Raw genomic sequence first — 21277 nt, 5'->3', positions numbered from 1 at the left:
TCGCAGTACTAGCAGTCGCAGTACTAGCAGTAGTAGCAGTAGTAGCAGTAGTAGTAGCAGTAGTAGCAGTAGTAGTAGCAGTAGTAGCAGTAGTAGTAGTAGTAGCAGCAGTAGTAGTAGTAGCAGCAGTAGTAGTAGTAGCAGTAGTAGTAGCAGCAGTACCAGCAGTAGTAGTAGTAGTACCAGCAGTAGTAGTAGTAGTAGTAGTAGTAGTAGTAGTAGTAGTAGTAGTAGTAGTAGTAGTAGTAGTAGTAGTAGTAGTAGCAATAGTAGTAGTAGTAGTAGCAGCAGCAGTAGCAGCAGCAGCAGCAGCAGAAGCAGCAGCAGCAGCAGCAGCAGCAGCAGTAGTAGTAGTAGTAGTAGTAGTAGTAGTAGTAGTAGTAGTAGTAGTAGTAGTAGTAGTAGTAGTAGTAGTAGTAGTAGTAGTAGTAGTAGTAGTCTGTTAGAAGTCTGTTAAACCAGTCTGACTGTCTGTTCTCCACACCACAGCCTGTATCGCCTTCTTGTCAGCCTCTTGAGCGAGGGGCTGGAGTGGCCACAGAAGAACAGAACGGCAGTCAGGTCAGAGGGTCCAGCTACCAAGGAGGGCTCCTTCCCGTGACTGCACCTTCTCAGCACACAGGGCACAGGTACGGGTGGGCGGGCGGGTGGTGCAGTGACCCTCCTACAAGTACCCTCTTCTTCCACACGCCAGACCTCTTAGAACAGATATGGCCAAGGCGATCAGTTAAAAGCCTTTCAGAGTTTGAGGAGCCAACCTGCACATTAGCCGCTAAATTAGGGCGTCACAGAACCGATTCCCGGGTCCGCTTGATGGCATAAACGCCCAGATATAATTCTGCAACCTAATTGCTGGGTGAAAAGTCATAAAGAGTTCTGATTGGCTGTTTTTACCGAGGCTCGAGCGGTGGTTAGCCATCTGGGCCGAGGGAGGCGCTTCATCATCCCGCCTCCAAGCATCCGTTCTTCCCTTCTAATGATTTCTCACTCACAGCGACGTGTCGTGCCTCGCCCCGACTCCACACTGAGCTGTCGGCATTATTATTATCGGTAATTTCTCCCTATGAAAGGTTCGAGTCTGAGGCCTATCTTGTTGCATTAGCAAGGGTCTGAGGACTTATCAGACTGAGTTATCTGGTACTTAAGCTCATCTGACCAGTCAGCCTTTACGGCGGGATGAGCGAAGAGGCGGGTGATACGGGCCAGACCGTATCTTCTTTTGTTTTATTGTGATCGTGACCGTGGCTGGAGTTATTACACGTCGCTCTCCACAGCCGTTGGTTAAGTGGACCCCACACTGGGGGCCGCGGAAAAGACTTCGGGGTGAACGGCTCAGCGGCGGCAGTGGCAGCGGCAGGGCTCGGCCGCTTCTCCTCAACACCGCCGACGACGTGGACGGCAGCGGCTCGTTGCTAATCCGAGCTTAGCAGCAGTTGAGGGCTGTTGTGTTTATAAGACAGCAGCCACTAGGTAGGTGGTTTTCTTTCCATGTAGTTTTCCTTAAACTTCCATTCCTGTATGCTTCAAATTTTCCAAAGAAAATGCTTCAAATTAAAAACGGATTCACTTCAAATCATTTAAAGCATTCTCGCACGGACAATGAAACAAGGACAATGAAAACGCGTCATTCATCATCTTTTTGCATATAAGTTTAAGTCAGTATCATTACGTAAATCAGTTTCGGTTAGAGAACATTGCCCGCAGCTGTGATGACGCCACATGGTTACTGGGCCAGCCAGGGCACCACGCGGGGCAATCCAGAGTAAGGAGCCTCCAGCCACGAGAGGAGGAGGCTGACGGCGGTGACTGTTGCCTGGGGCCCTGCGTGGTGCAAACATGTGAAATTTCATCCACTTGGAAGTGTAACTGAATTCCTACACAATGAGATCAACAAGACTCAAACCTTGTAAAAAAAATAAATAAATAAAAAAATGAATAAATAAAAAAACCCACTGGCCTTTATCAAGACGTACCGGAAGTCACACTCATTCCGGTGCTGGGAAACGCGGGTGCTGGGTGTTGAGTGCGGCATCATTCCCAGAAATCACATGAAACCAACGGATACAGTGGTTCTCATTTTCCTGTGTTGCAAAACACTGGTGAAAATAATTACCCATTTCCGGCGTTTTATTCTACGTCATCCACAAGCTTTCCACGTGCCTCCTGCTGGCATTGTGATTTAAATTTTCCTTCATTGCGTTGCCACCTCCCTTCAATGGGATTTTGTTTCATCCTCCACCCAAGATTTCCTTCTTTGTCCTTCATTACTTTTAAGCCCTTCAACCACCACTACTCTCCCTCCGCTCCTTCCTCCCCCAACGCCTCCCCTCCTGTTGCACCTGAGCGGGAGGTGGGTCATCTCTCTCGCCAGGTGACGGGGTATAATTACGCGTGTCCATGTACAGTCGCAGCCCCCACCCTCACCCGATGCCGCCCTGCTCATCTAACACCGAGGAAAGAACGGGGACAAAGTGGCTGAGGGAGGTCCCTTGCCCTCCAGCAAGCAAGTCACGCGGGCGGCGGGACAGTCGTATGTCTTTAACCCATAAAGCAGAGAGAAGCTTAATCTGGGCCAGCGTGAGCGGTGCCACAAAGACTGCAATCCAATATAAAAAGGAGAACATTTTACTCTGCGCATCATCCCACCCAGACACTTCCTTTCCGTCACGCACACCCCGAGGACGCCCTAAGAGTGACCAACAGTCGTAAGTGTCCGCCACACAGAACAATAATTACTCACAAAAAAGCACATTCGTGTTGCGTTGCTCTTTGTACTTACAATATTAAAAAGAACCATCATCTGGGAACAATATTTGTCCACCTCGAGGACGTGCCGCGCTCTGAAGGATTGACCCGGGAATGAGCGCATCTTCATCTCCATACTGTGCGTTCTTGTTCTTTCTGGAAAGATACAGTTGTGAACACATTGTTTCGTCATCTGCATCCTTTATTTTCAACACTTCATATCTATTGAATGCTGTACATCCTGTCCTTATATTAATTACAGAATTCCATTTCCTTGAATGTAATGCGTAAATTAAACGGACGATATTCCCTGGAATATTGTTACATAAAAGTAAATACTGAAACACAGCATTACACATTTGACGAATCGCTCCCACTGGTGAAGAGCTCTCGTTACAGCGACAGAAGAAAGTCTAACAAATGAACAAGTGCACAGCAAAGGCACTTCCTCACTGCACTGCTCTAGACGAGAGGACGAAGTCTCAAACTCAAAGGATTATGAAAACTAAAAAAAAAAATGTCGCGTGCTTTCCTTTCACATAAAACGTATCAACATGTGAATAAAGCTAGCCATTATTATCACCCACTCCAATAACTTGAGTGGCGAAGATATACCTTCACGCACATACATGAGATCAAATATTTCTGCTGGCAGCACCTCTTTTCTCCCAGCATATGGTAATCACTTTGACTCTCCTGAGAGAATTAAATAAATCTTTTTAATCAAAACATTGAGAGAAAATTAGCTCATGCCCAACACAGCAGTAAAAAGATCAATAATTGCCGCTCATCTTCATCCCGCGATCAGCGACCAAGAAATGATGAAACAACAGGTTACCGTTGCCTGTCTTCCTCTCTAGCAAGTTGCCACCATTCATTGTGGATTTTTTTTTTCTTTTCTTTGAACATCGCTGTGCCTGCCTGTGCCTGGCTGTGCCTGCCTGCCACCGATTCACCCATGACGGAAATCATGCTGCACAAAAAAAAAAAAAAAGAAATGCATATCCTTTTACACTGAGAGAAAAACATTTACTCAACGACCTTGTACTATCGCGACACCTTGGCGGAACTCTGACCTTCGCCTCCAGCAGCACATCGTTCATCCAGGAACAAGGGCGGCGGCGTGACGCGTGAAGCCAAATTACACTCTTGACTACATCCAACCAGCTAACACTGATGGAGACATTTTCAGGGAGTCCCCGTCGCGGCCGTCACCAGCACCCGGCCGGCGCCCCTCGCTCCTGCCGCAGCTGCACAAACACTTGGTCCTCACAACCCCTGGCAGCTTCCGCCCCGAGCCCAGGGTCGTGAGGGGCGCCACCCCCACCCGCCGTCCCATCTATCATCTGCAACGCAAATCTAACCAAGATCACAAACGCGACTAGTGTGTTGCTCGGTGGAGGTTTTATGTTAAAAGTGGGTTTTATAAAAGAATAAGCAGGCAGGCAGGCAGGCAGACATATAGATAAATAAGTATACAGATAATCGAGCGGATAGATAAACAGATAGAACAACATAGATAGATATAGATAAAATAAAGATGCAGCGTGACAGATATAGATAGATACAAATAGAAAATAGATAAGCATGTAAATACACAAACATTCCAATAAAGATATATAGATAAAATAAGTAGACAATAACCATGTTCAGCTATGCATGTGTGTACGAGTATGTTTATGTAAATGTAGACAGACACACAGCCAGACAGACAGACAGACAGACAGACAGACAGACAGACAGACAGACAGACACAGACAGACACACAGATAGATAGGAAGGCAGACAAGCAAACAGACAAAAAGGTACGCAAATATACACAGACGAATAGGTAGACACAGATAAACAGATACTGGAAGACCGTTATAAACAATTCATCATTTCCTTAGGAGGTCGCGGTGCCTCCTGGGTGGGTGCCATGCTCGGGGAAGAAAGGGGAGCGTCACAGGTCCCCGTGCCTCTCTGATAGCTATTAAGTGGCCGCAGTGGTGCTCCAGAAACGTTCTGCCGTGCACACAATGAAGGTTGCACAAAGTTTCAGTGCGATGGTGTTCCTTTTGCAGATTACGCGTGAGTTGTCTTGGACATCGGGTAAAGTTAGCAGCCAACGCAATAAACTTGGCGGTGCTTGGGTGCGATAACGCTTCCTCACGCCGCAGCGACTTCTGGACGAGGCCGGCAGGTGATGGATTAAGGCTGCCAAAAATAGACTTCCTCGGCGCTAAGAAAAGGCTAGAGGCGTTATTGTTCTTGAATCTTAATTTACGGGGCTGAGTAATTATCGCGTTGCCGGTCGGTTAGCGGGGCCCGTGAGGCCAACCAAGGCATGTCGTATGTATACATATTTTGCTCTAATGGCGGCTCTTACTCGCCGCATTCTTACTCAATATGCATTATAATGCGGTAATTGTAAAATACGATGCATAATCTTTTATGCATGATGATAATAGATATGCATTGGATATTGCAACCTAAATTCAAGATATACGAGACTGACAGACATGCCGTAAAGTGCCTACCCACTTATTAGCAAGATTGCTTCCCGATCCTTCTCAACGGCCTGTCCATCCAGTGCCTTCCCTCCCGCCCTCCTCTCTCATGCCCCCCATGCCCCCCACGCCCCCGCCTCCTGCCCATGGCGCGTCCCCTGCTCCTGACCTCACCGGCGAAAGCTCCCTCGCCTGCCCCACCCTCCCACACTCCTCCCTGAACACCTTCCTTCAAGCTCCACTATTCAAGAATTTTCGGACCACCGCCGCCTGGTCCTGCTGCACGCCGCTGCTCCCCGCGCCACTCCTCGCCCAAATTACTTTAAGAACTACCTGTCCCGGGCCGACATAACACTCCCGTCGTTTGCGTCACCGTCCACTCTTTATGCTCGCACTTACACTGCCATACACCAACCTTTACGGTATACTTTATCCCAGGACCAATTTTCTCCCCGACAGTATTCCTTAATCATTCACGCTGGTCATAATGATTCACCTCGCCGCTCATAATCAGCCACCTGTCTGCCCAAAACCGGGATGCAGGGAGCTCGTGCCACGTGGGTCTGCCATACAACACACTTCCTTTTATCTCCTTTTTTTTTTTTTTTTGTCCTCGTCTCCGGAGCCTCAGCACATTTTCCTTCCTATGCATAATCTAACCTAAATAGTTTTGGTCTCTTGAAGCCGTAGAATTACTGTACACTTCGTCATCTACCTGTCGGCTCTTCCTCCGTGTCTCTATCTTATAAATCTCCCACACCAGTAATCATGTCTGGCCTCGCCCTCCTGCCTTTCTTCCTTCCTTCACTGTCTTCACTCGCCGGGCAGCATTTAGCGCGTCCCAACACTCCTCCGTCTCTTATCTGCATGCACTGCTCCTCACCGCCTCGCTCCCCCACTGCTCCTCGCAAGACACTCCACGTTATTTCCACTTTCCCACCACCACCACCACTACCACCACCGCCACCAAAATCACCTGAAGGATTACTCCAACATCTCTTCACCTCAATCCCTCCCGCTCCCTCTCCCTACCACCTCGCTTCGTCACTCTCTCAAACCTCTCCGTCCAGCGTTTAATAAAATCTCAAGACCCGCGTAGTCTCGGTGAAAGTTTCTGGTCCATTATCTTGCACTTTTTTTCTGCTTCGCTAGACGTTGCAAAAATATATGAAAGTATATAGTTAATGCTTTTTTTTTAATATTAAAGGAAAATCTTTTCGAATATTCGTCAATCTTTCGAAGGGGATAATGAACAAACGATATGAACATTTAATAAACATAATTACTGCCTGCCAAAGATTATCAGTTTGACCTCCTCACTAATTCAATAATGGTGAACTTCCACTATGTTGTTGCTGTTGCTGTTTTTTTTTTTTTTGTTTTTTTGTGTGTGATTTTTAATGATAATAATAATAATAATAATAATAATAATAATAATAATAATAATAATAATAATAATAAAAATAATAACAACAATCATCATCATCATCATCATCATCACCATCATTAGTAGTAGTAGTAGTAGTAAAATCATCATTACTTCCTTTGAAAGACTGACAAATAATCGAAAAGATCATTTCTCTATCATCATCATAATTCTCTCTCTCTCTCTCTCTCTCTCTCTCTCTCTCTCTCTCTCTCTCTCTCTCTCTCTCTCTCTCTCTCTCTCTCTCTCTCTCTCTCTCTCACGAAGGGAAAGATAACTGGGTTTTTAAGATTATCATCATCATCATCATCATCATCAATATTAAAACCAGATTTATTTTTCTCATCATCCACAGTAACAATGAAATCATTATACAAACAACATAACCGCGAGAGAGAGAGAGAGAGAGAGAGAGTGTGTGTGTGTGTGTGTGTGTGTGTGTGTGTGTGTGTGTGTGTGTGTGTGTGTAACAGACAGACAGACGTAAGGACACACATTAAAGTAGAGAAAAAGATGGAGACATAAACAAGCCAACAAGCACCCCGCGGCAGAGTGAGACAGAACACCCGCAACACAGCACACAGCACCACAGCACACAGCACCACAGCACACAGCACCTCAGCACACAGCACCTCAGCATGCATCACCACAGCACACAGCACCACAGCACCACAGCACACAGCACCACAGCACACAGCACCTCAGCACGCAGCACCTCACCTCCACATCGGGAATAGATTTTCATTAAATTAACTTTTCTTTTTCTCGTGCCACAAACATTTTTTGCTCGTGTTTCCAAGCACATGCGTAGACAGAACCGTACATGCACATATATGCAAACACGAATGGATGCTTACATAATCCATGCATACAAACGTACACACACACACACACGCCTGTATACATCCATATCATGTACACATATGCAACATACATGCAAAACATTTATTCACCCATATTTTCATGTAGAGCACACACACACACACACACACACACACACACACACACACACACACACACACACACACACACACACACACACACACACTGAGGAGGCGGGCAGGCAAGGGGGCGAGGCGCTAGGGGTTCTGCTCGGGTTAAAGGGAGGAAGGGGGAGGGGTTGAGCAAGTGGCTGGCGGCTGGAAGGTGTGGTTTATAGGCGGCTTTAAATTCAAGTAATCTCCGTATTAATTGCAAACACAAGTGTAATTCGACAGCGCGTAATCCGAAGGTTGTTAATCACAACTTAGTGAGAAAAAGTCCACCGTCGGTGCGGCGGCGGGGCGGGAGGAGGGAGGCGGGCGGGTAAACACACCCAAGCTTTTCCAGAGGTATAATTCCAGGCAGCAATTCATTACCATTACGACAAGTAGGCGCAGAGGCCGTGTGAAATTAAGCTTACAGACTTGTTGATGGATTATACGTTTAACAAATCAAAGGGTTATAATTATGTACGTCGCGGACAGTGGCCGAGGGAAAAAAAATAAAATAATTGACTAAAACACATGCGAGAGATTCGAAGGACTGGTGGGAGGATTTATGGGAGACTTAGGCTTAGTGGCGGCTAGCGGCCCCGACCACCGCCGCCCCGGGAAAAGGATCCTTGGTGAGAGACTCGGCGAGCGTCTTCCAGGTCCTCTTGATGCAGGCAGCCTGAGGTCACCGCGGTACGTGTTGTTGCCATGATCAGAGAGGAAATTATCTGTCCTTTTTCTTTTTCCTTTCTTTAGTGTCAAAAACTGTCCTTGCCCTGGTGGACGTTCCAGCTTTACCCTTCGTTTTAGCATAACACTTATCATGGAGTTCGCTCAAGAAATTACTCTTACCTACATGAATAAAAATATACTTTCAACCATTAAAAGAAAAAAAATCTTGACAATCATAAGATCTTTTATCGGAACGATCAAAGCAAGAGCTGGAGAGCGGTAGAAATACTCAATAAGAAAGGTGACCTCTAAGAAAGCAAACCTTTGACATTCAGTAACTGACTCCCACACTAACCGCAGCTGTTTTCCTGCAGTGATCGTAAACCTCGCCTTCCCCGACGCCCATGTATCTCAGCATGTTTTAATAACTGGCTACGTCTGTACTTTTTTTCGGAAGCGTGAGAACGAGTTTCCACTATCATTCCTTCCAAGCTTGTGAGGCAAATCTCGCCGAGGGAAAGCGGACGTGATAAACAGCTCAGGAAGTTCGTTGCTTCACCATCTGCTGCTGTGAGAAGGAAGAGGGAGAAGGTAACGGGGACGTGAAGTATATAAAAAAAAAAAAGTTGTAAGATATAACAGATAACAATTAAGTGTTGGCCTCGGTGACCCCAAGCCAATAACAGCGGCAGTCCCACGCAATCACTGAAACCATGTTACATTCACACGGTTCACAGGCTTCTCAGTCACCCCCTCGGGACCACCACCGCGCCCATCACCACCACCGCCGTCACCACTGCCACCAAGCGTCCACACTCCACATGCTCTTCACGTAACGACCATGAGTTAGAAACGGGTGTGAAAGAACAGGAAATTAAGAAGAGAAGTCAACAATGGTGGCGGAATGATGTACGTGTTTATCTGAGCAGCAAAAAGTACCACGTATGAAGGAGCGAACACAAAAAGCACAACATAACAGGTTGCTTTGACCTCTGACTCACGCCGGGAATGCAAGAGTAAAATATGTGATAAAACATCGCTTTGATACACGACTCAAGTGATATTTAAGGAGGAGAAAGCAGACTCATCAGGTAATTTGGTGGTGGGTAATGAGCGTGCTGCTGCATTCTGGGCAAGGCGGGAGACGAGGAAACCCTGGCTTGATAAGTGAAGGGTGAGGCGACCACCAGCCAGCCACCCACCCACCACCCCACAAACTCACTAGCCCCAGCCCACCAACCCGCCAGCCCCCAACCCCGTCCCGCCGCCCGTCCCCCTCGCATACGCCCCCCAACATACAATTATCCAACGGTGGATTTATTGGGAAAGCAAAATGTATCCATACAAATCTTGGACTTTTCAAGAGGCTCCGGCATTTCGTATTCAGCCGTTGTGAAATACGTCTCGAAGCTCACACTTGAGAACGAGTCTAAATCAACATGATAGTCCCGAAAACTCACAAAAATCACAATTAAAGGCCCAAATTAACGAAAGATCTAAAGGCACCTCGACTAAAGGCTGGCAACCCGCAATTTTCACACCGGAATTTATTTGACAAGAATCTTTTGTTCACTTTTTGAAGATGGTACGATTACGTCAGGCGGGATCCAGCCAGGGTGTAATTAGTTAACATTATCGTCTCTCGTCTGCTGCAGGAGGCTGATGGGTCGGCGTCATGTCCTCGCCCCATCATGCGCACCACGTGGACTTACTTGCTGCATACACGAGGCATTCCCGCCGCTTCCCTGCGCATGTCCTGCCTTGACAGTGGCCAGGCGACAACAGGGAAAGGAAAACTTAACTTAAAGAATTAACTTCAACTCCCCGCTTTGTTACGCTGCTTTAGTCTTCCCTACATCCCTAATAATGTGTAAGAATAACTAGTCATTCGCACTTAGAAGTCAGATTATAACTAATTATGAGAAAAAACATTGTTATTGTTAGTCTTTTCATTATCCGAAGAAAAAGCTTCACACGAGTCACTGCAACACCAACAGTTCGTCAGCGACCTATCATCACCACCCATCTTGAACCAGGTGACCTTCATTACGACTCGCCAAGTGTCTAATTTTGAGTGTTTTCAACAGGAGCCAAGTCAGCAAGGCGTTGGAGAGCTGCCTCACCCTCACACTGCCTATACACGTTGCTGGTCTTCAGGCAACTTCTCCACTACTTACTTACCACTTCACACAACTTCCTATACAGCAAACACTTTTTTTAATGATAAATAAAACAAATAAAAAATCACTCTCAAACATTTTCAACTTCATAATATTAATGGAAAATAGCGAAGCGTTCAAGTATCTAATTACGATTATTAGCTTTGAGAAATATTCCCGTGTGTCGAGCGAGGGAGTAATTGGAAATCACGATACAAAACATTAAAAAGACAAAAACAATCTCTTGACACTATCATTAATGAATTTGTTTTGTTTATTTTACAACAAGAATAGTCAAACATCAGCAACACAGTAAAGTGAAAGAAATGTGAAGAAATAAAAATGTTTCTGAAGTTAATTGTCGATAACATTTTATTACAATATGAATATTATCTTATACATACTCGTGTGTGTGTGTGTGTGTGTGTGTGTGTGTGTGTGTGTGTGTGTGTGTGTGTGTGTGTGTGTGTGTGTGTGTGCGTGTGTGTGTGTGTGTGTGTGTGTGTGTGTGTGTGTGTATGTAGAGAGAGAGGTAGAGAGAGAGAGAGAGAGAGAGAGAGAGAGAGAGAGAGAGAGAGAGAGAGAGAGAGAGAGAGAGAGAGAGAGAGAGAGAGAGAGAGAGAGAGAACGGGGAGGACTGGAGATAGGGGGGGAACAGAGAGACGCTTAATACTTGGGTCACTAAATTTCTCGTTATCTGTGCTACAGCGAATTAAATATTACACAGAGCACACACAATGAACATAAACGAAAGGGATTCTTGGGAACGACCACGGCTGGAAAACACTTGTGGCTGAGGACGCCCCGGAACACCCACAGCCTGAGGGACGCGGGGCTGTGCTTGGGCCGTCCACCACAGCCAGGGATGATGAAAACTGCACCTACTGTACCCCTGACACTGCCACGCACTGCACTCCATCCTTACCATCACTACAACATTACCATCACGGCTTTTACCAAGAGAGAGAGAGAGAGAGAGAGCACTAGTTATGTGAGCAAAGTTACAACGTTACTACACACAAGTCAAAATCAACACTACACTAAAATATGAACAGGCAAACATTTTTCAGGGTAATTATCCTGTGCTTACGGTTGCCCTGACGCACGTGGAGTGAGCCTGACGCGCCCTGACAGCGAGATAGGGGAGATGAGGGTGAGGGCTGACACGGGGGTAAGCCGACACCCAGAGCTGCTCACCCGGGCCGGCCGTTGTCCGCTAGCCGCGAGGTGGCCGCCCTCATGCCACCTGACGCCGCCTCTGTCACGCGACACCCACGAGATGCCTTGTGTGTGTGTGTGTGTGTGTGTGTGTGTGTGTGTGTGTGTGTGTGTGTGTGTCCCTTGGCGTGAAGAATGATCCTTAAGTGAACATGTGCATTAGTGCGTGTTGCAGCCTGTGGCCTGTGTGTGTGTGTGTGTGTGTGTGTGTGTGTGTGTGTGTGTGTGTGTGTGCGGCTCTTCCTGCTGCTGTGGCGGTACACTTTACGGCTGTGAAATTGCATAAAGCGAGCGCTGTTGTGTTTATGAAGTATAACGAATATTACATGGCTACGTTTTCACTCCGTGTTTCAGCTTCTATCGCGGCTGCCTGCTGCATTACACGCACCTATGTGTACTCCGTAACGTGTTTGTGCCAGCGTATATAGTACTTCCAAACATATCCTCTTACTCTCCTTGTTTTACCTTTCATCTATTATCGCAGCTTCTCTCTCTCTCTCTCTCTCTCTCTCTCTCTCTCTCTCTCTCTCTCTCTCTCTCTCTCTCTCTCTCTCTCTCTCTCTCTCTCTCTCTCTCTCTCTCTCTCTCTCTCTTCTCTTCTCTTCTGCTCTTCTCTTCGTTATTCGCAGGAGGCAGAAACCCCGCATTTCCTTGTCCATCCCTCCTGCCGGAATATTGAGAGGTAAGTCCTCCCGCACATTCAATTAAAACCATCACTTTCGTCCCAAGTGTTCATAATTTGCACCGGCGGGGGAGACTTGGCTAAATCAAACTTAATTCGTAAATGTCCTTAACCAATGGCAGCTATTTGTGGTGAGTGAAATGACGGTATCAGTTATGTTCTAAAGGGAGAGGGGAAGAAGAAGAAGAAGCAGTGTTATCCCCAAGTGTGTTCCTGGCTCGCAAAACTTTCCTCACCCCGCCAAGGAAAGTCGAAATGTGCTTCTTGCAGAGCTGAATGGAGATCAGAACAGCTAACTTTTCTTGCCATAAAATTTTCATTGAGTTTTATCGCAACACGCCACCACCACGATCCTATCACACACACACACACACACACACACACACACACACAGTCTTATAACCGTATGTTCTCCCAGGTATCACGCCCTCAACCACGGAACCTCAGCGCTGTATCCTTAAGGTAACACTTCAGGTCACAGCAAGTACTGCCTCCACCGCATTCTGGTGTGACAAATACTCCTCAGGTTCAGTGGTCCACGTACGCAGATCAAGTGACAGCACTCAGCGCACTAGACAAGCAACAGCTCCAGTAACCAGCCCAGCACAGCCCAGCACATCCCAGCATAGCCCAGCTTAGCCCTGCAGCCTCCGCCACACCCCGCTGCTCGCCCTCAAGACACAGCACCGCCTCTTCGGTTCCACACAACTTCCTGCGGCACACTTAATAATGTTGCTCCTTCAGCGCACTCATAGCGGTGGTCTGCTCGTTCTGCTTAATAAAGGCGATCCTAAGTGTTATTCTAGGCTGGGTCTTCACTATGATACAGCTGTTGCTGGCTGCCATACAGAGTGGTTCCATAAACAGTAATAATGGCCTACTAAGTTTACCTCAGAACATTATCCGAATGTGCCAAGGATGATATACCAGGGCTGAAGAAGAAACAATTAGAGGTGACGAAGTAAGGAACTGTCCACTCTATGCGGGCTACACACAGGGACCGTTTTCCCACAGTACTCTATACGAAATTATCTTTGTTCTTAAAATTATTGATAACAATTACTGGGAATAGGGATACGTCTATGTTACGCAAGGGGAGGTAATGTACGAGCAATATTGAAGAGGGTGCCACGCGGCTCGGCTAAAGTGGGGGAGAAAAAACAAAAAAAAGTTAGCGACCGCATGAGTCCTTTGAGGGGCATTTGGTTGATGGGCGAGTGACGGATGCGACGCTGGGGTGGCAAGGACATCAGGTGAGGCATGATGGCACAACGACACCATGACGGGCGTGCTGGTGCTGCAGACCACCAAGAGGACCACTACGCGGCTCTCACCACACCTCTCCCAGCGCCGCCACGCCTCTCACCTCAGCAGCCACACTCTCCCAACAGTGTCCTCATCTCCCTCATTGACGAAACCCATTTCCTCTCTCCTTCCCTCTCTCTGCCTCCCCCTCCCCTCACCCGTCTCTAAGCCCGTGTCCCTCTTCTCGCCCCTCATCACCTGTTCTCAGTTTTCTCTCCACCCTTCTGCCTCCCTCACGCCACATCACATCTCTCTCCATGTCAACAACAAAAGGGAAAGAAAAAAAGTTGATGCGAAACTTTCAACTCGCTTCTGAGTCTTCTTGAAAACTTTCGTGGTTTGACTCAAAGAAAACTTTCGAATCTTTAACTGAAACTTGCAGAAAACTTTCATATCTGCAGGTATTCAGTGAAGTTAGGAATCAATATTTGCAAGCAACTTCCGCGTCACATCTAAGCCTTTCATGTGCTATGAAGACAGCGAACTGCACCCAGCACTTGTAGAAAGCTGGGTTAAATCGTCATTGTCATGTTGTGTCACTATAAATATTAATATTCTGAAGTTCTATGTAAAAAAATACTGAAAAATAACGATGTGTCTTCCTGACCCTTTCTTTTATTGTCCGGCGAGCCAGTGAGGGGATGGGCGTGAGGGAGGGAATGCAGTGCGTCTAATGTGAAAGGGAAACAATGATCAATCACTTTTTAAAACACACAGTGACTCGATGCTGGACGAAGATACACACACACACACACACACACACACACACACACACACACACACACACACACACACATTCAGAGAGAGAGAGAGGGGAAGACGACACAAGCTCTTGACACATTTTCCTCAGGTTACGATAATCCAAAGTTTCTCGGCCACATGCAGGCTTCTCAGGGAGGCTCGGGTGTGCGGCAGTGTTGTCTGATAATATTTATAAACACGAGGCAAGTCACGAGCCGGCAGCAGGTGCACCCAGGCGAGCGCCCCGCGGCCAGCCAGTGACGAGGTCCGGCTCTCCCTCGTCGCGACTCGCCGGCCAATTTGCGTGTTTCCATGGGAGTATGAGGGCGGTCGTAACTAGCTGCCTCCCGCAGTTTCACTCAGCGGCCGGCACATAAAACCGTGGGAGTGTGGCGTGAGGTATGGCACGGGTGGCACCCTCCATTCAGCCGTGGCACTTACGACTCTCCGGGCTCGTCCGCCAGCTTTATGCCTGGTCAGCCCGGCTCTCCCGGTTCTGTCCTCGCCTCAGAAATAAACCTTTACTGCAAGGTTTTAAAGCCCCTGTTTTTTTGTTTGTTAGTTATGTAGCCCAGGAACCTCTGCAAGAGATTTTTGGTCCGCCTAAACCAGTGCTCTGTGTTTTCTCTTTCTTTAAAGCTGTTCTATCGACTCCCTCTCCAGTCTTTGGTTTTCTTGCAACGTAGAACTTACTCGGACAGAAAATGTGATGCTTCGTACCTGCGGCAGAAGCGTTTCTTTTTTTCATGTTTGTACCGCGGCAGCACTGTCTGATGCTTGCTTCACTACTGATCCCTGCATTTTGAATTCACACACACACACACACACACACACACACACACACACACAATGAAATTTTCTTAGATGCTATTCTGGAAACGAGTCTCCCAGTATCAGTGCCCAGTTGTTACGCCCCACTGATCTACGTCCGTAAGAATCGCTGCCACGACACACCAGCACACACGCGACTCGGTGGTCATCACATCCAGCAAGATGAAACTGACCCAAATGTGTCAGCGCCGCACGTAAGGATGAATCTCACCTTGTTCGATGCAGTGACCGCTGGCTGATGTACCTCAGTGTGCGGTGGAGGCAGCGGCTCCTGCCACACCCGGTTCACGGAGGCGAGGTGAGGTGTCAATGGCCCATATCAACACACGCTGGATTATCTCTTTATTCCTTCACATTCGTAAGACATTCAAGCGCGTGCCAGAAATTTGGTATTTAGCCCTGAGTTTGCGTATACATCTACCATTTACGTAACTGAATGTACGTAACACTGCTACGTACACATTCACCCAGGCACGAGCTCGCTCGTGTATGTATTACACACTGAAATAATAAGATAAAGCTGCAGATAGACATATATAATTTGTTTACACATCCATGCCAAAATAATTTCATTAGACCATCGTTATCTTACAAAATCTTGTTTCATATATGAAAAACAAAAACAAAAAAATTTAAATAAAATGTCCTGGCATGGCCTGCCCTGCCCTGGCTTTCCACGTCCCGCTACAAACCGGCCAGCGCCAGGACGTGCTTGCGTGACCCGCCGCTGTCCTCGCCGCTCCATCATCAGGCAAATTGATAATGCAACAACCCAACAATGAAAACGACAGGTGGCAGCGGCGGCGCCCGGCACACACCACTAACACCAAACCAACTATTATTGCTGGAACTTTGCAAAGTGTTAGTCACCTTCGATGGTCCAATATCGAGGAGAGTGTTGGCCTGTCCTTCCCTGCCCCTCCCGTTCCCCCAGCCCTCACGCACCCCCCACCCAGGCAGGCGGGGGCTGCCACAAACACCCACACACCAGAAAGTACGGGATCGACTGCCACATTTGGCCTTTGTTAACAGGATGGCTGATTCATGAGATTGGGAGTGGATCGAAGACCTGCATTAATAGCCCTTCACCAGCTTAAACCAAGCAGCTTTGTGGTGAGACACCGAGCGTCAAGCATCTGTCCACGCTTCGTGCTGCCACTGCATCACTCAGCGTCACAAGGCGTGTAATAAACTTTTGCGAGTCCCAGCACATTACTCTTCCGGAAGCATGTATGTTCTTATAAAACGGGCGTCCCCTATTGTATTGACACCCACCATGCGGGTTTTACGAGAACAATCTGAAAGCCTTGTGGCATTCCATACTGTCACACACACAAATCAATCCATAACAGAGGTGCCCAAACCTTTCAGCAAGAGCTAAAATTTATTTTCCGTAATATGCGCGGTGATGTGAGCCGTCCCGGGAGGTAATCAATGCACGATGCATTAAATTCTCTAGTATAAATATTCATTTTTTTTAATACAAGCACGCACATCAGAAGCAAACTAAACATTCAGTCCGAGTTTTTATGTTTACTTCCATAAATTAATCACTATGTTTTTCTTATCAGTGAACCTGTTAACTGGGGAGGAGGAGGAGGCAGCCCACGGCTGACCCTTGGCGCTGCGTGCTGGAGGGGCGCGTGAGTACTGTCTGCTGATGGATGAATACTTGGGAACGGCACCTTGTGCAAACGGTGAATTTTCTTGTTTGTACTGAAAGGAGAGTGTTACGGATCCCGAATGAATCACAAGCACCTCACCAGAACAAAACTACGGACATCCACACTGTTCGATAAATTTGTGTCTGTGTGTGTGTGTGTGTGTGTGTGTGTTTGTAATAAATTTTATATATATATATATATATATATATATATATATATATATATATATATATATATATATATATATATATATATATATATATATATATATATATATATATATATATATATATATATATATATATATATATATATATATATATATATAGTGACGAAAACATGATCCTGTTCAAAACTGGTGCCGACATTTCAGCCTTTCATAAGTGGCGTCGTAGCTGTCTGTGCGTGTTCTGTTCTCCGTTATGCTTCAGGGGAGCGCCAAGGGTGAAGGGAGGCAGCCCTGTTCTGCGCGGCTCAGCCATGCCCGGCACACTATCACGGTGCTCCGTGTTTTCGTGTGAATTATCATGTGCTCTCCATCTCTCGACGAGGTTCATTCACGCAGGCCTTCGGATAACCGAGACTATAGCGCAGCCCTCTGTAAAGGCCGACGTACGACTGTGGCCCCATAACCTCTTTAAATCGACCAGCGATAGTTCGTGTGCCGGCGTAATTGGATCTTCCCCCTCGTCATATACTACAGTAATAGCCGGCCTCGTGACACACTGGGCCAACTCCCCCCCAGCTCACCAGGTTCATATTCCTATCTGTCTGAGCGAGTGTTTCCACCGCTGGGGCCCACGTCGGCGCGCCACTGTCTTGCCCCCGACGTCTCATTCGTGATGCATATATCCAAATTTATTAGGAAAATGCTTATCCATCTTGGGCTTAGATAATTGGCGATTTTATTATTATCATTCTCTTCTTAATTACTGTGGCATCGAGTCCTCCTTGACCCTCTCCAGTCTTCAGGTCCTCCGCTTCTGCGCTCACCACTCCGCCTCCAGCCTCTAGTGAGCCTTCCGTGTCTAAATGAACTTATCTAGCAACCGCCACTACAGATTCAGAGTGTACTCAAGATCTTCGCCTTCTGATAAAATAATAATTATAATAATAATAATAATAATATTAATAATAATAAAAATAATTTCCTGACATTCCATGGTAAACGCCCGGCCTTTCGGTTCTCGGTTCTCCTCCACGCCCACCACCTGTGACTGCCCCAAGCCCCACCCCCTCCTCCACGCCTGCATCGTGACACCTGTGGGGATCGCCGTCTCATGTAAATAAAGCTGGCGTATGCACTACAGGGCACCTTGCAGGTCACTACTTTCAACCCTGGCTGACGACCGTTTCTCGGCAGGAGAGTCAGCGCTCTCTTGTAATCCTAACCGTCGCTGTAATTCAAATAATCAGTCCCATACTTGTTATATACGAGTATGTTAATCACACACACACACACACACACACACACACACTGCTTCAATTATCAACAAAAAGGCAAAGATATATAAACCACTACTATCGTCAACATCACCCTCTGTACAGACACCACAACAATCCCACAACAAGCCTCTCAACACCTCATCCATTCCACAACGTCCACATCATGAATAAAGTGAGGAAACTCAATCAGAAGCAAGAAAGAAGAGAGTATGACAAAGGCAAGAAAACAATGATGCCGCCAGGCTGCACTTATACCTTGAATGCTGCTCCGACCAGGGGGAGGGCTGCCGCGCATTCCCAGCCGCTGGTACAATCTCGTCCTTGAGGCCAGATATTCCTCCACTAGTGCCTGGTTCCGCCCTAGTCCACCGCGCCCCAGTACTGCTGAGAATCTTGTTCCCCGGTGCCTCAGATGACGGGAGAGAGAAAAAAAAAGTTGGTTTTAAGGATAATGTCAAGTGCTACACTCCCATGTCCCCACAGCAGTACCACCCGCCCCGCACTGGTGAATGACTGTGATGGCCGTCGGCAGGCTTGTATTTTCTTCTATTTTCCTAATATTACCCACACCCAAAAGCCTTATTATCTCAAAATGTCTAATACCCATTCTTCTACCCTATTATGATTGTTCATGTAAACGGCTATCTTCTAATATCAAAATGACTTGATTTATTTACCTTTTGTACGAATTATTGTTCATGCCATTCACGTCACTCCTGCCACGAGAGGGACGCCGCCTGGCCACAAACTGCGAGCCAGATATGAAGTGCCATTGTTGTCTTCGAACATTTTAAGTGCAACCAAAGGAGGTGTCAAGGAGCTGGACACCCCTGCCCTGTATTTTGTTACTATGATGAGGCAAGTTATTTTGTAGAAGCAATTTCTCAGCTACCTACTTCAGTGCTAATATCCTGTGTACATATGTGGATCGTACATATTCTCTCTCTCTCTCTCTCTCTCTCTCTCTCTCTCTCTCTCTCTCTCTCTCTCATTATCATCATCATCATCATCATTGTTACCATCACTGTCAACAAGAACTATTACAGTCGCATAGTTTTGTAAGGAGGACTGGAATGTGTGGTATTTGTTTTCACTGCCTGTATTGATAACATCTACTGAATGCCCACAGACACCGATGTTCTCTTGACTGTGCGTTCATGTGCACGAGGCAGATGAAGTGTCTCATTGGAGGACCGTCTATCCTACGGTATTAATCTGGTACAGTGACACCACACTTTGTACACCATGAATCAGCGCTCCATCCACAATACACATGAGCTGGGATGCTACAGGAACAGCTGATCCACATAATCCTTGATACTGTCAGCACATGATGAGATATTTCAATGAAACTAAATATACATGATAACAATAATCAGTCAACCGTCGTGAAATCAAATTGGCAACAGTTAGATGAAATCCTTACTTTATTAGAAGCCATGGTCTGAGATCCTCCCACACCACCTTCAGAGACAGCGGCGGAGCGGGCACTCACTCCCACTGCTCGGTCTCTATTCGGAGCGCCTGAGGCCCCGAAGCCATAAACAAGAGCGGACAGGAACTGGCGAGCAGGTTCCTTATGCATATATAGTGATCCCTCGTCGTGCTGAAACGCTCATAACACCCAGTAACTATTGTGTCAGAGATAATGAAGAGCTTCAATTACACATCGAAGCCTCCCCAGCCCCTGTAGCTGCGTCCCGCGATAGATAGCAAGGAGATACGACGGAGGCCATAATATTCATCAGGGCCGTGGATGGTAACACTTCACGTCACACTTTAGACGCTGGGAGATAAGACGAGGTGCGCTGCGTTGTATACACACTAATACTCGCCGCATCCGTCAGTGGGGAAGGAGCGTCATGTATCCGGCGCGCCTCAGCCCTCTCCTGCCGCGGCGCATATCGAGTAGCCGCCGTTATGCTTCGAGAGGAAGAGTAAGAAAAATGTGAGCCGTCCTACCTTGGCTATTAGGCGAATGCTTTTTCTCAGCGGGTCTCACTTCTCCCTGTTAGTGTCTCAGCATTTTCACTTTCAATTAAGACTCGCGAGATAGCTGGGAGAAACGAGATGAAAGTTAGCATTATCGAGATAACTTTAGAGATTCAAGATTAAACAAAAGAGCGGAGCCAGACATACGATACAGAGTGCCGCCTCCGAGGATCCCAGTGCCAGGCAGTGTGCGCAGGCCTTCACTCCCCCCCCCCCACAATGCTCCCCATCGCCCTAATGCCACAGCAACCACACCTCCCCCCCTCCCACTTCCCTCGCCTATCCACCACGGTTCATCTATCTGTTAATACTGAGTAATGAAATGGCATAAGAAATAATCATGGCACTGTATTACTACTACCATTGTTAATAATGTTATTATTACTGCTGCTACTGTTACTACAACTATCACCGCTATCATCACTACCACCACCACTAGTACTATTGCAATTAATACTACTGCTACTGCTACTACTGCTACTGCTACTACTACTACTACTACTCCTACTACATTTTCATCATTCTTCTTCCTCTTATGGAAAATAAAAACCCTAGAGAAAACAGTAAACACAGTCCTCCAAGCGCCTGTACTTCCTGCTCCAAAAGTTACACACTCACTTCCAACACACATACATAATTCTGCCTTCCATTAACATTGTAACATTGAACAAGAGCCAGGCTGTAGCTATGACCACCCGCAGCGACCAGTGCCTTGCGACGCTGCGCCTTCCACGTGACAAAGGGAGTAAGGTGAGTGGTGGGTAAGGAATAGAAGCCCGTGCCATCTATTAAACATCACCTGCTCAATAACCACTGCTTCTATCATTAGGTCATTTGTGGTTTTGCTTCTCACTGTGCCACTTCCCAACGCACATCGAGGTCTCAGGGCTGAAAATAGCTCCAGTGTGACCATTACGGCGGGGCTGCCTCGTC

At 47.0% G+C, this 21277-nt stretch overlaps 1 long non-coding RNA gene across 1 annotated transcript; it reads right to left on the bottom strand.

The window, feature by feature from the left end:
• Positions 1-697: 697 nt before the first annotated feature.
• On the bottom strand, positions 698-18861 carry LOC135111707 (uncharacterized). The gene is made up of 3 exons (XR_010273890.1): positions 18608-18861; positions 2780-2901; positions 698-1821 (listed from the first exon to the last, which is right to left on the bottom strand). It is a non-coding gene; the product is annotated as an uncharacterized LOC135111707 (long non-coding RNA).
• Between the last annotated feature and the right edge of the window lie 2416 nt (positions 18862-21277).

This window comes from Scylla paramamosain, chromosome 1 (genome assembly GCF_035594125.1).
Source record: "Scylla paramamosain isolate STU-SP2022 chromosome 1, ASM3559412v1, whole genome shotgun sequence".
Taxonomy (NCBI): Eukaryota; Metazoa; Arthropoda; class Malacostraca; order Decapoda; family Portunidae; genus Scylla; species Scylla paramamosain.
This window is presented reverse-complemented; position numbering and strand designations above follow the sequence as displayed.